Below are 16088 nucleotides of genomic sequence, written 5' to 3' on the forward strand. Positions count from 1 at the left end.
CCTAAATGAAGACGTATATGAAGATCACCTACCTACCTACCTACCTAGCCATTGTGCTGTGCAGAGATGCATAACTGATGAAAGCTTCCTCTACTGCCTGGCCTCAACATACACAGAACTCATAAAAATGGAAAACCCATATTAAACCACTTAGTTTAGCACTGTGTACACTGAATGCTCGAGTGATAAATTGAATGAAGAAGCGGTAAACTTAAATTTCTCCCATTTATTGCAGACTGCTGTCACATGTAGTGTATGGTCAATGTTAATCATCATCATCATCATTTTATTTAGTAACTTCAATTCTGTATCAAAATAAAAATTGAATGTATACAAAGACAACAGAACAAAATCAGAGAAAAAAGTAAAATTAGTATTAAGAGGATCTCTATATAGCATACTGAACGGAAGAATTTACTTTGAAAAGAAAATACAAAATAAAAAACGGAGAAGCAGTCCAGCCTAACCCTTTAAACTTGAGTTGCACAAATTTGTCAAAAGTGACAGCAATTTAATAAATCGCCGCTCTCCATCACACGCATATGCACACCCACCCACACACTTGCATACAATTCCCAGTTATGCCCTCCACTGCCCCCTCTCCATGTATACGTAAATGAGGTGTATGCTCTGGTGTGTGTGCATGTGTGTGTGTGTAAAAGTCGGTTAGAGAGAGAGAAAGTGTGTGCGTGGGCCCTGCGGTCTAGTCCAGGCATTAGGTAATTGACTGTGTCTTTGCTCAAGGCCTTTCATGGATCACAGTCCTTTATTAGCTCACTTCCCAGCACACACACACACACACACACACACACACACACACGCAAAGTTCCCAGCAGCTCCACCCCAACCTCTTACCCCCCACCACCAGCACCCAGACCCAATTGCCCGGAAACGAGGAGTGAAACAAGAGAGAGAGTGTGGCAGAAGGGAAGAAGGGGAGAGAAGCGGCAGGGGAATGAACTAACACGGCCTCGGGAAGTGGAGATAAATAAGTATGGCAAGTGTGTGGGCGGGTGAATGGGGTCTCAAGCAGCTGATTGTGGGTTTGGGGGAACAAGATCAGCTTTACTCGTTGCATATGCTGCATTTTTTATAGACGTTTGTGCTTTATTTTTAAGAGTACTGTCTCATAACCAATATCGTTATCAGATCGTGCCTCTACTCCTAATAGATCTGGTATTAGTTCTTACTTCTGTCTATTTAGACTGCTATTAATAACGTTGTATTACACAAGCAAAATATATATTTTTAAATTTTTTATTCACATGCAAGCTACATGATTAAAGTTTTCTTCAGTTATTCTCTGTTAACTATTAGAATTGGAATCATAGAGTAAAATCCGTAATAGAATGTATGTATTAATTTTGTCAGTGTTTTAGGATACCGACATTGGACTCTCTAAGTGTCTATCATTTTAATTGGTAAGGCACGTAAAAAGTCTGTCATACATGGTTATTACCGGTCATTTAAAATGTTCTAATGATAAAAAAAATTGCCTTTTTATAGCAACATTATGCAGGAATTCAATTTGGTGCACTTTGGCAACCCTGAAAGTCTTTGAATGGTACTGCACTGTTGTAGAACACATAATTATTGACAGTAAGCTCGGCATCGGACTTGCCGTCCACGGCTCTCGCTTACATGTAAAAGACTTTCCAATATTTACATTAGGCTTTTTGCTTGGTCGCTCTCTCTTAATTGCTTAGCTTCAGACAATATTGAGACTGGCTGAGTGGCTTCTTTTTAGAATTAGGCTGATATGTCACAACCCGCTGCAAAAGTTACATAGTGCTGAAAACAGGCACCCTGGGCCCTAGGTGAAAATGGGATGGATACTGTTCTCTCTGCTGAAAGTGATTGCACTATTACATCAACTTTGAAAGTAACATTTTTAAAGTGTGAAAGTTACAGATAGTTTCTTTGAGGGCATTTTAAAGATTCCATTATATATCTAATTTATGTGACTACTAAAGTATGTTCACGATCGCTAATGTTAAAAAAAAAGTGTCTGTATTGCTAGTATTGAAATTAGGCTTTTGCGTATTTTACTGGTTTACATCATGGAAAGTTTGGACGGAAAACAGAATGATTGAAAATGTAAAATGAAACTCAATCCCATGTTTTAGAGGTGTTCATGGAAAAGGGAAATTAATGATTTTTTTTTAGATACACCAAAGAGATCTGAATATTAAATTAAGAAATTCGATGTGGGAGAGTTTATGCGAGAACATCAATGCCCTTGGTAAAACTAGAAGAACAGACGAATTTAAAGGTCCCATATTATGCCCTTTTTGGGATTCATGTATTTAAATTATATGTGTCTACTAATGTTAAAAAAAAGTGCCTGTTTTCATGCACTACCTATGCAGACTCTCTCATTTGCCTGTTTCTAACTCATAATCCCTCGTAGAGGAAAAAAACAAAAAAAAAAAACAATGAGCAGGCTTTCCACATGTGCCAATTCTGATCTGATTGGTCAGCCAATCTTCTATCTCGTAACTGGCCAGTCGTTCAGCTTTGTACTTGGATATGTCCCGCCCTTTTTACCATATTGGGTATGCCACAGTTAGTCTGAAGGGAGCTTGCTACAACGTGCCAATTGGCTTGGATCAGTGACATCCAACAAGGGGGGCTAGGGACCAAGCGTTACATGCAGCTAATGCTACTGCTAACAGGAGATGGTAGGAGAAGCCGCGTCTCCACAGACTTTGAGTTTCTGCAAACAGATGTGCCTAAACATGCACATGACGCCTGGAAAACCCACAAGAGCCGATAAAACCAGAAAAGCAGATTAAGAGATCGTTGGGTTTAAAACAAATTCATTATAAAAAAAAATAATATTCAAAGGCAGTTGGGTTGGTAATTTCCTCCTACACTTTAAGTTTTTGGTTGAAATTATCTTTATGTTCTGACTGTAATTAAGGTCTTATGTGCTCTGAAAAAGGAACAAAGAAAACGACCAATGTCAGATGACGTTTGTTTTTTTAGAAACCAATCAAGCCTCTCTACACGAGCCCACACTCTGAAATCCACTTCTGGGCCAATGGTGCTAGTGCATGTTTTGAGGGATTACAGAGGGGAGGGGGTGAGTGAATACGGAGAACGGAGAGGATGCTACTTTCAAAATCATGTTTTCGAAAATGACCAACCCTCCCTTTAATATAAAAAAACTCTTAAAAACTTTTAAAATATTTAAAAATCAAAGTATAAAAAAAGACTGACAGACAAAAGCTGCAGTGACTTTTCATGTGAAGTATTTTCCTGCAGTTTAATACCGATCACACTACAGCCATTGTCCTCAAACAAGCAAATATGAATGGTGAATTTTTAGAATTATTCCCTTTAGATATGAGCAAACCTTTTGCTATAGATTGAACTTTGAACTGGAAGATGTTGTGGTTGGCAGGAAGAAACTACGTGGCTAGTTCTTCATGTTTTCAACCACTGAAGCTACAGACCTATCACAGATCAGTGTGCGGGACCTCACTGCCAGAATCGAAACTTAACATTGGCCATGTTGCTTAGTTGGAAGCTACTGTATCCTAACAGGCGCTGTTAAATCTAATAAGAACCAAGAACGTCTTGTACTTGAATCAAATGTTCGTGGCTTTCTCTACGAGTCGAGCAGTTGAGGCCGATCGAGGAACGATAAGCGGCGACTGCAGTCTAGGAGCGACAAGACCTGCCTGTTGGCGACAGGGAGGACAAGGAGCCGTGTCCTCGAAACATACAGTACTTTAGAATCCTTAAAGCTAACTGGACATGTCAGACAAAGCCTGCGGGATTTAACGGACATCTGTCTGTAAAGTGAGTGTTTTTATTTTCTTTCTGTTAATGACGAGGCATGCATAGTAGCAGCAGTAGTGAATGTTCTATGTGATGTGCTGCTTCACAGCAGATGACTGTATCATTGTGTGTGATCAAAAATATAGTCTTACTTCGGGGTTTTCAGTCTTTCCATGATGTTGTCCTGCTAACAGTGGGTGGTTGATAGCCCAAAGCCAATGTCAACACTGCAAACATTTCCTCGCATCCATCCAGCTTTGTAGCCTGAAGCGCTTGAACCGGTGGGCGGTGTCAACCTGGTCAACCAGATTAAAATACGTTTTCTACTATTTCTTGCTCAAGAAGGCACCAACTTAAAAAAAATGATTTCACATTTATACTACATACTGTATCTGGTCCAATTTCACTACAGATACATGTTTCAACAGGTGAAGTATACCTTTGACTCAGTGTACCAGCTGCTGCCTATAATTCAAACCTTTAACCTGGTCAGACTTAAACTGGGTCCTCACTTGAGCATTATAAAATACTATCAATGAAGATTTCATTAGAGGCAATTGTCATTGGGTTGACTTCATTTGTTCTGAAGGCTGAAGCCCTGCCACACTGGAGTATGGAATTATCAGCACTACTTCAGACTAAGTTTTGTCAGGAAACTTTTTTTCCCCGTTGAAAGGATCAGAATGAGTTAAGACACTGAATGTGGGATCCTGCAGCATGTTGTTACACTGTTAAACATAAAGGGAATACATATGCTTGTTGGTTATGCCCGGGATGCAAACAAGTTAACAAGTTTCCTCTCCATTTCACTGATACCAGTGAGTTAATTAAGATCAGTTATAATGCTGCCGTCCTTTTTGTCCCTTACCTAAACATCTAAAACACAATAAAAAAAAATGTTCATGCATGTATTGAGGCCCCTATTTAGTCATACCATCCAGACACATGTTTATAAATGATGGTTAAACTTGACCTCCTTTTCTGTGTGATAACAATTCTATGGTGTAGCATGTTGTTGAAGAAGATGATGATGAGACTGCTTGCTCTCAGCCCAATCATGTCATTCTGCTGTCACTCAGAACTCGTCAGCCCTCACGCCCCCCCCCCCCCCTCTCCTCTCCTCTCTTCTCTCTGCCTGATGCTTTATTTCTCTGTTTCTCTCTCCACTTCTATTTACTCGTCTCCTCGCTCATTCTGTGGTAATTAGTGCATTAGTCCTATCGTTGGCATCACCCCCAGCTACAGCAGCAGCCAGCAGAGCTTCTTGTCACAGCTCAGAGGGCCAATGGAGTGGACAGCTCAACCCTGGTACTCATCATCTTCATACCGTGCCCAGTCTGCCTCCCCCCAGCCACATTATCTAGCTATGTTATCCAGCCATGCTCCTAATTATTTCCTAACCCCAGCCACAGCCCTCTCACCCAGCCTCTGCCACATTACCTAGCCCTGTTTGTAATCATCTCCCTAAGCCTTGCTTCAACCCCCTACACAGCCTGGAGCTTCATCATTAACATAGCCCAGTTTTTTTTATTTTTTTTATTTTCTGAGTTCCAGACCCCGACTCTCTGGCTTGACCATCACAGCTCTTGGCAGAATGCACCAAGCATCGCCCCGTCAAAACCAAGTCCTAGAAATAGAAAATGTCTCCTGGACCTTTATTTACCTAAGCCATCTGTGTCACAGCAAGAAACTCTATCAGTGCAAATGTGACCCAGCCTGTCAGGACACACACACACACAAACACACATAGTCACATGCATGCCAGTCTTCACCTCTCCATGAACTCAATGGCCTGAGCTCAGACCAGCCAAGGGGCTGTGTTATGGTCGCACTTTCCACTTCACTGTCTACATGGACCCTCAATAAACTAATCCAGTTAAGATGTGCATATCATTATCATCATGGTTAGGTGAATTAAGGCTTTGTTTAACTTTTCTTTAATAGGTTTCTAGCCTTTAGAAACAACAAGACATCAATTGATCCTCTCCTGAGTTCTTTCAAAGAATCCAGCAAAAAAAAGTTTTATCGGCTAAACCAGTTTTTTTGCTCCTGCCATGTTTCAACCTATTTCAAAAACAGAAAGCTACCCCCACCAGGAAGAAACAATCCAATCAAGTGTTAACTTGAATATTGACCTGAATAACAATTGGCACACTCGTTGCCAGGCTTACTTTTCTTTTTTGAATAGGCCAAATTGGACCAGTCTCTTGTACATGAAGCATTTTTATTCTGATCAGGCTTTTATTCCAAGTATAAACTGTCCATGTCAATATACTGATTCACTTCTCAAGAAAAGATTTGGCTTCCAACTTACTTTTTCAGCCCTTTATTCATTGATAATCCCCATCTCAACCTGTCTTGATGCAGCACACTTCAGGACAAGTCTGAAATTTCAAACTTTTCCTTGCGTTATACCCCATTGATGCTGGTTCATCTTGCATTTGCAGGTAACTAAATCTTTGTACATGAATTATCTAACGTCCTCCAAACCTGGCTGTAATGTGGGCCTCACATTACATAGATAGGGTGTATTTAGCTATAAAAGTGTGTTTAGCTATTTAGCATCCACTAGTCTTAAAAAGTAATTCCCTGAAACTTAGAACTTAGAACAACTTTGTTTAGGCGACAATTAGGAAAGTTTAATACAGCTAGCAAGTAAAGTCTTCTGTAAACAGATTTCTCAATGGTTAGGAGCTTGTGAATCAGCTGAATGCACCAACAACAACTCATTTCATATGCAGTTATGGGAAAGCCCCCTCTGTCCATGCTAAGTTTGGTTATATTAAAGGAGTTGTCACCGGCGGTACTGCCTGTAACCATAGAGACAAGCTAATTAGGAGGCTACGTGCTAATCAGGATCACTACAGTGAGTGGTCACGTCTGTGTCTCTCTGCGCTTCAAGCTTTTCCTTCCCCTTGCATTAGACTGACACCCGTCACAACTTTCAAATGCTAGTGTCTGATCACATCCAACACACAATGATGCAAAACAGAACACATGGGGGCTCAGACATCTATGTTTTTCTGAACACAGACAGAGAGAGAGAGAGAGAGAGAGAGAGAGACGTCTATACAACCTGCCAGCACATTCCCATACACTACCATATCATAACTGTCTAAATGTTGCCTGAAAATGTTCCTTGTTAATGCTTCATTCCACCACACACTCATCAGTGTGTCTTTCTACCCCCATAGTGACACTATTCTCCAACGTCTTCTGTAGTGTGGCTTTGTTATTGTCATTACTGAATTGTGGATGCAAAGCTCCAGGCAGCATGGACAAGAAAAGTGTTTCTACACACACACACACACACACACACACACACACACACACACACACACACACACACACACACGCTGACTCACTTAAATAGACGCAGCCATGATGTATTACCAAGATGTATGACAGATCTTTTTTATTCTAAACATATTCATACTGTAAGCAGTTAATACCTAAACTGTAAAAGTACACAAGTGGAGACAATGGAAATGAGTAGGGCAGACACCAAACACATGAAGTACCCTTTTATGTGTCTGCCTGTATATATGTTTCCATGTTATCAGGTCCATCCGCCTCTCGAGCTAAGCAGCATTATGTTGCATCAGGTAACGCTAATTCTCCATAACCATTTTACAGCAGGTGTAAAACTCTGCAGCCCCCTTCATTTGCACAGCCGTAAAACATTCTCCCTGCCACACTCCTTCCTTCTCAAGACCTCAGCTTTATCAATTAACCCAACACTTTGCTTCCATTATGGTGGCATTTTGCACTTGCGAGGCCTGCATACAGAGCAACGATAAGGGCTCAGTGCACTTAGCACAAAATTAAATGGACAGTCTCAATTATATGATTAGCAATCACGTTTTGGTGTGTCTTAAAAGAATGAATGACATAACACTTCACTATTTATGTTCAAAGCCAATTGACGTGACTCGACCAGATTAATTTGGGTCAGTTCAGACCAATTTTTTCGCGTAATTGTGTGAATTTGTGTCAAGCTCCTGTTTAAAACTAATAAATAAAAATGCTGTTGGCATTAAATCATGCAAAGTAGTTTATATTGGTCTCATTTGGGCCTGAATTCCACCTTCAGCCCTGTAAATCAAGGCCTTTTCACATGAAGTCCAAAGCCGATTTTTGTGGTTCTTGAGCTGAAGAAAGCCACCAAAACATGAAATTAAGCAAGTTACTTAAAAAAAGTACTGTAATTTCGCTGGACATTTTACTGTTTAAATGTGTTATAAAAAAAAGACTTGGACTTAGACTGAACTTTAAAAAGTAAAAAGAAAAAAAAGTCTGACACTCCTTCAAGTATTTAGCATTTAATAGACATACGATGTTAAACCCTTTTCACACATACGGAAATCTTCTGAAAAACATGAGATTACTCGAAGTGAGCTGCATGTGTGAACACGAACAGCCACATTTTTGCTCAGATTTCACTCAGAGTTTCTTCTGCCAGAACCCTACGATTTTTTCCGCAGCAAGTCCGAGTGGGCTGATGAGAAAGCGCTGCAGGATATTCTAAGGAGAATTCACCTTGAGCCAATAGGATCAGAGTGACGTTCCTATACAGTGACTGCTGCACGGTGCATAGAGTGTCTGTATGTGACCACTACCATCTCCGTACATGTGATTAAACAGCTACATTAAGAGTTCTGTTAGCCTGTATGTTGTTCTCCGCTCTTTTGTTGATGTCATTCAGTTGGATTACACATAGCACACGTAGCATCTCCGCGTTGTTTTTTTACCCCCGTCCGCCCTTCCGTCTGAGAGGGAATAGTCTCCTGCTGTGAGAAGCATATGTCCAAGTCGGAACAATCTCCCGAGCAGTCCTCCCGAAATGATCTAGATATTATCTGGAGTACATACATGAAAATGGCTTTAGCAGTTATGCCTATCATTAATGGATAAATTGAGTAAAATTTGAACATAAATACAGAGAGAGGCTTTTAACAACAACATAAAAACAACCAATTAAAATGAATTTAGTAACTTCTGATGAGTTCAGACTAACGAGTAGTTGTAAGTAGTTTTAGCCAGGAAGTAAAAGATACCATACTGGATCATACTGTATAAAAATGTGTTTTCTTTATGGTAATTCTGATGCAAAGTCAACATTAGATTTCTTTCAGGGTTTTTTTTGTTTTTTTTTTGTTGGGTGGTCTCCTTTCCGTTTAGACATGGATGTAAGAGAAAGCGGCAAGACAAGCAAGATAAGGATGTCTATGCTTTTAATGGAGCGCCTGTCCCTGTGAAGATATGCTCCAGTGAAGCATACAGTATGTAGTGTGGTATAATCACTGTCCATCTCTCTCTCTCTTTCTCTATCTCCTGCCATCACGCTCTCTTTTCCTCGCTGTCTTGTTTATTCACACACTTGTGCTCTATTTCTCAACTTCTTCATTTGCAGTACCTGGCTGCAACTTTTTTATGCCCCCCACAGCTCTTCTCTCAGAACATGTTTCAGGTATGCGTTTTTACATATCTGTGTGTGGATTTGTGGATTTGTGTGTCCTATCAAATAAATGAATAAATAGCGCACATACGCATGGACATTGTTGAGGAACATGACAGCTCTCTCATAGCCGTGTGTTGGTGATAGAAGTCAACTCTGGCAGTGAAATGTAAATTGAATGTGATGAAGCTGCTGTATGGACAGACACAGGATAGAGCAGACAGCATACATAGACTTACATGCATGTTTTAAGGTAGAGTCGTTTTTTAATTCTCTTGTATTTTACATATGTTTTTCTTTCTGCAGAATCCTTGCGAAGCTCTTTACTCTGAATTTACAAAAAAAAAACGTTATGCTTTTAGCAGCACGTCTTTTATGTTGCTTTTCTGTCTGTCTAGCTGTCTATAAAATATTTCTGATTCTGTCTGTCTGTATGTCCCTCTGTCTGTCTGTGTATGTGAAGGCCACTTCTTTATTTCCTATTAGATGGTTGATATATATGCATGCCTGTGTATCTTATTGCATGCTCATATGCCCACGAGCCAGCATAAGGAGCATGTATGGGAGGGGTTTGGGGCTGGTGGGATCTGGAAGGGGAAGCAATCACAAACACTTAAACCTGCAAATGGCCCTGATGTCCCGTGCTAAGCAGCCTGTGTTGACTGATGAGCCTGTTAACCCTGGCTGAAACAACTCCAGCACGGGGGATTAGACAGCAACGCTGGTCCCGGCTGTCTCTGGCCCGTTTTGCATGGGAATTGTGCATATTTAATCTAAGGTGTGCCGAGGTGCAAAGACAAGCCCCCCTCGTCTCGGTTTCTCATTATAGATATGTAATAGCACCCTGAGGCTGGGGGGCCTTAATTCACCAGCCACAGTCTCAGTCTTAATCTTACCCTGAGTCTCAGCCCCCTCCTTCCACAGTGCACACACTCAACCCAAATCAGTTCAGTTCGAGTCCTTTTCCCTAGCTTTGTCTCTCCTTGTCCTTTTCCTACATTATATGTTTATGTCGGTCAAGACCTACAAGTCCTGTCCAAACCTTTTTACCACTTAAAGATGGTGGTCAGACAGAGAGCAGCCAATAGTGATATCACAAGACATTGCAATACAATTTAAAACAAAAATAAATAGTTAAGAAAACTCAGTGCATTTTTGAAAGCTTTCTGTGCTTCAGAATCACAAGCAGCAACTCTGTTTATTTTATTTTATGCTACCCACATATTCACTCATTCATTTACAGCCTCACCTCCTTTTTATTTTAAAGCACCTTGTATTGTTTGATGAGTAACTATACAACCTTAACATTAGAGGTCATTTATAAAGTATATTTATAAAGAAAATGGGATTTTTGTTGTCAGAATAATTCAAACATCTTTGTAAGAATTCATTGAGAACCCAATATCTTATCATGAGGCGAGAGGATTGTCGCGGTAAGTAAGTTACTGTGTGCGTCTTTGATCAGATAAGTGTGAACAGTGCTCTGCAGTATGGTGCTGCTTTTTTTTTGCTCAACTTCCCTCAACAACCTAAATCAGTTGTAGATCTCTTTGGACAAACCCTCTGGGAGGATGGACATGCGTCAGCTCTTTGTTTTTATTTTTCACTTTATTTTTTTCACGTATCAGGTTTGAATTCAGCATTTGTTCCATGGTTAAGGAAGTCAATGATGCGAGTTCTCTCAAGTATATATCCATTTAATCACACCTATCACTCAATCTCTCTCTCTCTCTACCTCTGTTTGCATCCCCTCTAATCCATCCAACTCTTCTCTCTGCAGGACTGAGCAACAATTAATGTGTCTCCATGATTACTTGTCTCTCGCACCTTTATCTTTTTTTTTTTCTTTCTTTCTTGATATTCCCCTTGAGACAATCATTCATTTCTCATGCATTTCTTGTGCGTCATATTAGTACCTTATGAGAGAAAAGTCTGTGTTGTGTGTGTACACATATTTGAAGAGGAGCCCCATGCTGTGGGTGTAATTTCTTGTTTGTACGTGGTTCCAAGCTTCTTTGACCACTGCAGGGCAGGGGAAAAGATATTTAGAGAGACACAGAGATTGAACAAGACCAAAAAAGATTGAGAGAAAAAGGAAGGAGAGGGGGGAGCGAGGGGAAAACAGGATGATAACAAAAGCAGCTCGGATTTCACAGACGCATATTTCATCAATCATGTGAATAAGTCGTGGTGATTATGCATGGCGGTGGCAGGCCGGGGGGGGGGCTGATTACCATACACCATAAAGGCAGCTTTCTTATCTCGCACACACTGATTAGTTTCTGTCTACAGATAGCCTCTCACTCGCCGCACTTTACCATTCACACGCAGACACTCATCGGGCACCTCGCCGTACACATGCATGCATGAGCTTACGCAAACAGGCTCGTGCACACAAACACAACTTTGCTAAAACTCCAGGTACATGAGATCTACTTAATGACAGTAAACAAACCCCAAGAGCAGGATGAGAAAAGTTCATGGAGGCTTTTATTGCCAACCGGTTTGACTCACACAAGTTTTAGATTGATGCTTGAGAGATATGGAAATTTACTTAACAGTCGGTCACAGCTGTAGTCAAACAAGGACTCGGATTCCAAAAAGGCACAAATTACATCAAAGTCTTTTCAGGGGAAAAATGTTCGAAATCTGACGAGAAAAGTCTCTTTATTTGATGCTTTAGAACCATAAATGTATTTTGACATCTTGGCAGTCGAAATGACTCCTACTGTATGTTGTATTCTGGTTTGTTTTCTATCATACTCTCAAGCTGATTTACTGACTAAATCATTTTTGTAAAACTGTCGCCTTTACATGACACAGAACACGAGAGAGAAAGTGAGATGAACGATGAAGAGGAGTTTAGGTTGAGGTAAAATTAGCCACAAAAAGAAAGGCCTAGCTTTGGGTCTCAACCAGGGAATTAGAAATTACTCCTTTCTCTTGCACTGCCCTCTCTCTCTCTTGCCCTGATATGTAATGTAAACTCATTTGGTAACCAGGCTGGAGCTCCGTTTGGGCTGTCTGAGTGCCTGCATGTGAGAAGTGTGCCTGGGACACATTAGGGCCTCCTGACAGGGGCCTGGGTGAAATAAGTGAAATTAATGGAGCTCCTTTCATGTCGGACAAGGCCGCGGCACCCCTTTCACGCCGCGTACAGTCACAGAAAAGTCAATACTTTTTTATTACTCCTCGCTTGCCCTACATTCCCTGCTACAAGTGCTCTGCTCACTAATTGGTTTCAGTTTGCAGAGAAAGAGGGAGAGGAAGAAAAAAAAAGGGGGGAGAAAGAGAGGGAGAGGACTCCATCCCAAAGAACACTGAAGCAAATAAATCAATCTCATATTTTTTTTTCTCCTCGATGTCTTTTTTCATTGAGTAACATGATGGCAGAGAGGGGGCGAGACGAGAGAAATAGAGGAGAGAGGGTAAATGGTTGGTTAGAGCACGCCTGGTCCCCTGGGAGCATAATGATATCTGGGAGCCTGTTAATGGAGACGAGTGGTTAAAGTGGTCTGGGGCCCTGGCCAGGTCACCCCTGGGGGGTTTTTAACTAGCAACCTCCCCTCAGTTGGCTGCTCGCGCTCTGGGCTAAGAGGTACAGCGGAACACCCCTCCAAAATACAATTTCAGGTGAATGTTTTGATACATTTGCAGAAAGTGACTTCAGTGTAGTCGGGATCCAGCCCTGTTTAGTGAGTGAAATGATGAACCTGAATGTAAAAATCCCACAATGACTTTCAGATAGCTAACTTGTGGTATGGCATGCGGTGCTGCATTGACAACATTTCCAGTATTAACAAGAATGTTATGCTGCAGAACTTCAAAATGACAAAGTTACACCGATGCCTTGTGGAGCATTTTGAATTTGACAAATGTAGGGATTGTATAACTATGCGTGCCTGCATTTCTGTGTGTGTCTGCAAATGAGTGTGTGTTTGTACATACGTGTGTGTGTGTTTGGTGTATATATGTGTCCTGTCTTCAAGTGTGCTGTTCAGTGTTGTGCTAAGCGTAAGTGGCAGTGGGGTTAGCCTCTTTCAGAAACAGCACAACCAGAAATTGATGTGACACTTTGACCCCCCCCCCTGTAAGCCACCTCCGTCCAACGCACAAACACACACGCACATAATCACACCCGCACACTAATGAGCCTCCAGTAAAAAGGAGGCTCCACCAGTCTCGTTTTCCTTCTGCGTCCCAGCTTTCACAGCTCTATAGTGTGGAACAGGGTAGGTTAGGGGGGGGTTACAGCATGTGTGTACGCGTGTGTGTGTGTGAGTGTGTGCATATGTGTGTGAAGGAGCTGTCACACGGGGCTGGCATCACCATCCAGTTTGCCATCTCTTCCTCAGCTTGACAAGTCCCTGCTCCCTACCCCATGGCTAACACACACACACACACACTCACACACACACACACACACACACAAACACACAAGCACAAAAAGACAGTCTCTCTCACTCCTCTCTCAAACACATATGATATGTTTACAAATCCATTACAAACTTTTATGAACTGTATACATGCCTACAATGAATAGGAATCTGAAAACACATGCATATCTAGTCACTCCGTCCCTCACATGGTGCATATCACTCAGTAAATGTGAGCCTGCTCTACATGCACTGGCAATAACACATCAAATCACATCAATGTTCCCAAAAACAAGTTGCTGTATTTAAACTGGAATCTGCTTCAACTTTTGTATTTATGTGTGCGTGTGTGTGTGTGTGGCTTCCCCATGTGATGGTTCTGTGCGAGTGCGACTGTGTGTGTGTGTGTGTGTGTGTGTTTGTGTGTGAGAGATCTTCTCGGCAGTTGCTGGTGTCAGACTGCGGAGGGGTTCTGTTTGTTACAAGGACAGGCTTGTCCCCACCCCCGGGCGTCAGCATTATGATGATTGTCATGGCGATGGAGTGTGAGTGACAGGCGGGATCACATGTGGTAGCCGGGGAGCAGGAAGCCCGAACCGCCCCAGTCTTTGACATTAGTTTGTCCTTCATCAAAACTTTACATTCGTTTGCAACTACTCACTCCCTCTGTTGCAAAAATCTCTCGTTTATTCCTCTTTTAAACCATCTGTCTCTCTCATGTTCTGCTCTCTATTTTCTCTTTTATTTGTCGTTTTCTGACTCTTTCTCTCTCATTTACATTTCCTTTAAAACTCTAATATCCCCTCCATCTCTTTCTCCCCTTAGCTAACTCTCTTAATCTGTTGGGTTTTTTTACCAGTAGTCCTCCAGCTCAAAGCCACAAACACATAGATTTTTTCTAATATGCAGCTTTCTGGTAACTTAGACAATATTTAAAAGTGAATAAATAGAAATAAATAATGAAGAGCAGGCTGTAAAGTAACATAAAGTAACATGCATTATGCTTCCAAGAGCAACCAGACTTATGAAAGTTGGCTCAGATCCACCAATGGAACAAGTGTCTGTGTACAAGCTTTTATGCGTCTGATCAATGTATGTGTTGTTGTAAACTTCTACCAGTGTGTTTGTGTGTGTGTCTGCACAAATGCATATGTTTTTGAATGTTTTTGTGCATCGAAGCAGAAAAGGAGGTCAGGGTTTGCATGTGCATTCATCATTAGCCTGCTGCCGCTGCCGGTTATGTTACCTGTTACAACCGTGATTAAGAGCCTCGCTTAGTTCCAGCTGCTGGTGCAGACACACAAACCCATTTGCACGTGTGTGTGTGTGTGTGTGTTTGGTAGAAAATTTATTTCTGGTACTCTTTAGTTTGACTGAAAACGGTCTTTTAGACAATCATGTGAGTGTGTGGTTTGGGGTTAGGGGGCTGTGTTGTCCACAGTTTCTAACTGTGTGGGAGCCTCGGGGCCTGATGAGAAACCTGTCACAGTCACTCATAAAAAGAGCAATTCACTGCTCTGCGCGTACACACAGACTGACACACACACACACACACACACACACACACACACACACTGACACAAATACACAATACACACTACAGGCAGGAAGTTACACTTACTTTTAATGTAATTGTGACAAAAATGAGAGATTGTCCTCCTTTCCTCTAATGTTCATATTTCTCGGTATCATTTTACATTGTGCCCCTCTAACCTACTCTCTCTCTTTCTTTCCAGTGATTCAAGACAACATCACGACGTGACAACAACACGACGTCTGTACTTGAAGTAAGCGCCAGATCTTCTTTCAGGCCTCAGAATGAAATACATTTTTTTGTATTTTTTCAAAGCCTGAAATGTTTATGTCAAGAGTAAAAGTCTACTTCAAGCAATAAAATGTCAAACTTGAGAAGGCATCATCAGGTTATATTTCATAAGTTCATTTACTTTTAACTAATTAGAAAAACTGATTTTTTTGAAGTTCAGTGTTTGAAATCATATGAGGGCTGCACACTAAAACTTCACCATCCAATTTACAGTATAAGACCCCTGAGTCTATTCCCACTTTGTCATGGAAATCTCTGCAGTTTAGTCTTTTTAAGTGGCCTCTTTCTTTTGTACACTGAATAATGCAGGAACAATAGCATGGCAGGCTGTGAACTTAAAACTCGGTTACACATTTATAGTTCACGTTTAGCTGTTCATAATGTGTTCAGCTGGAGCTGAGTACAAAATTCTTTTGGCTATGTACCTAAATCATCTAAACTGTGGTTGATATGTTAGGTATTTCAAGAAATTGATTTTGTAGGAACCGATTGGTGTGGAAAGGGAACTTTATAAAACAATTTGTGCATTTACTAGTTTTGTATTGTTTTCAGGACCTTGTCATTTTAATCCAAGATTATGGAGGGTTTCATCAGCATATAGACTGTAGCAGCCAAAAAGCAGCACCTTTCATTTGCTGCAGCT

The 16088-nt window shown here is 41.1% G+C and overlaps 1 protein-coding gene across 4 annotated transcripts in view; it reads left to right on the top strand.

Annotated features, from left to right (window-relative positions):
* Positions 1-15535, top strand: part of spata17 (spermatogenesis associated 17) — a 38478-nt gene extending 22943 nt beyond the window's left edge. For all 4 annotated transcript variants that reach the window (XM_079339455.1, XM_079339452.1, XM_079339453.1 and 1 more), the window contains one exon: positions 15357-15535. The gene's annotated coding sequence lies outside the window, so the exon portion shown is untranslated. The remainder of the gene's footprint in view (positions 1-15356) is intronic.
* Positions 15536-16088: the final 553 nt, after the last annotated feature.

The sequence above is a fragment of the Symphodus melops genome, assembly GCF_947650265.1.
Source record: "Symphodus melops genome assembly, chromosome: 3".
Lineage (NCBI taxonomy): Eukaryota > Metazoa > Chordata > Actinopteri > Labriformes > Labridae > Symphodus > Symphodus melops.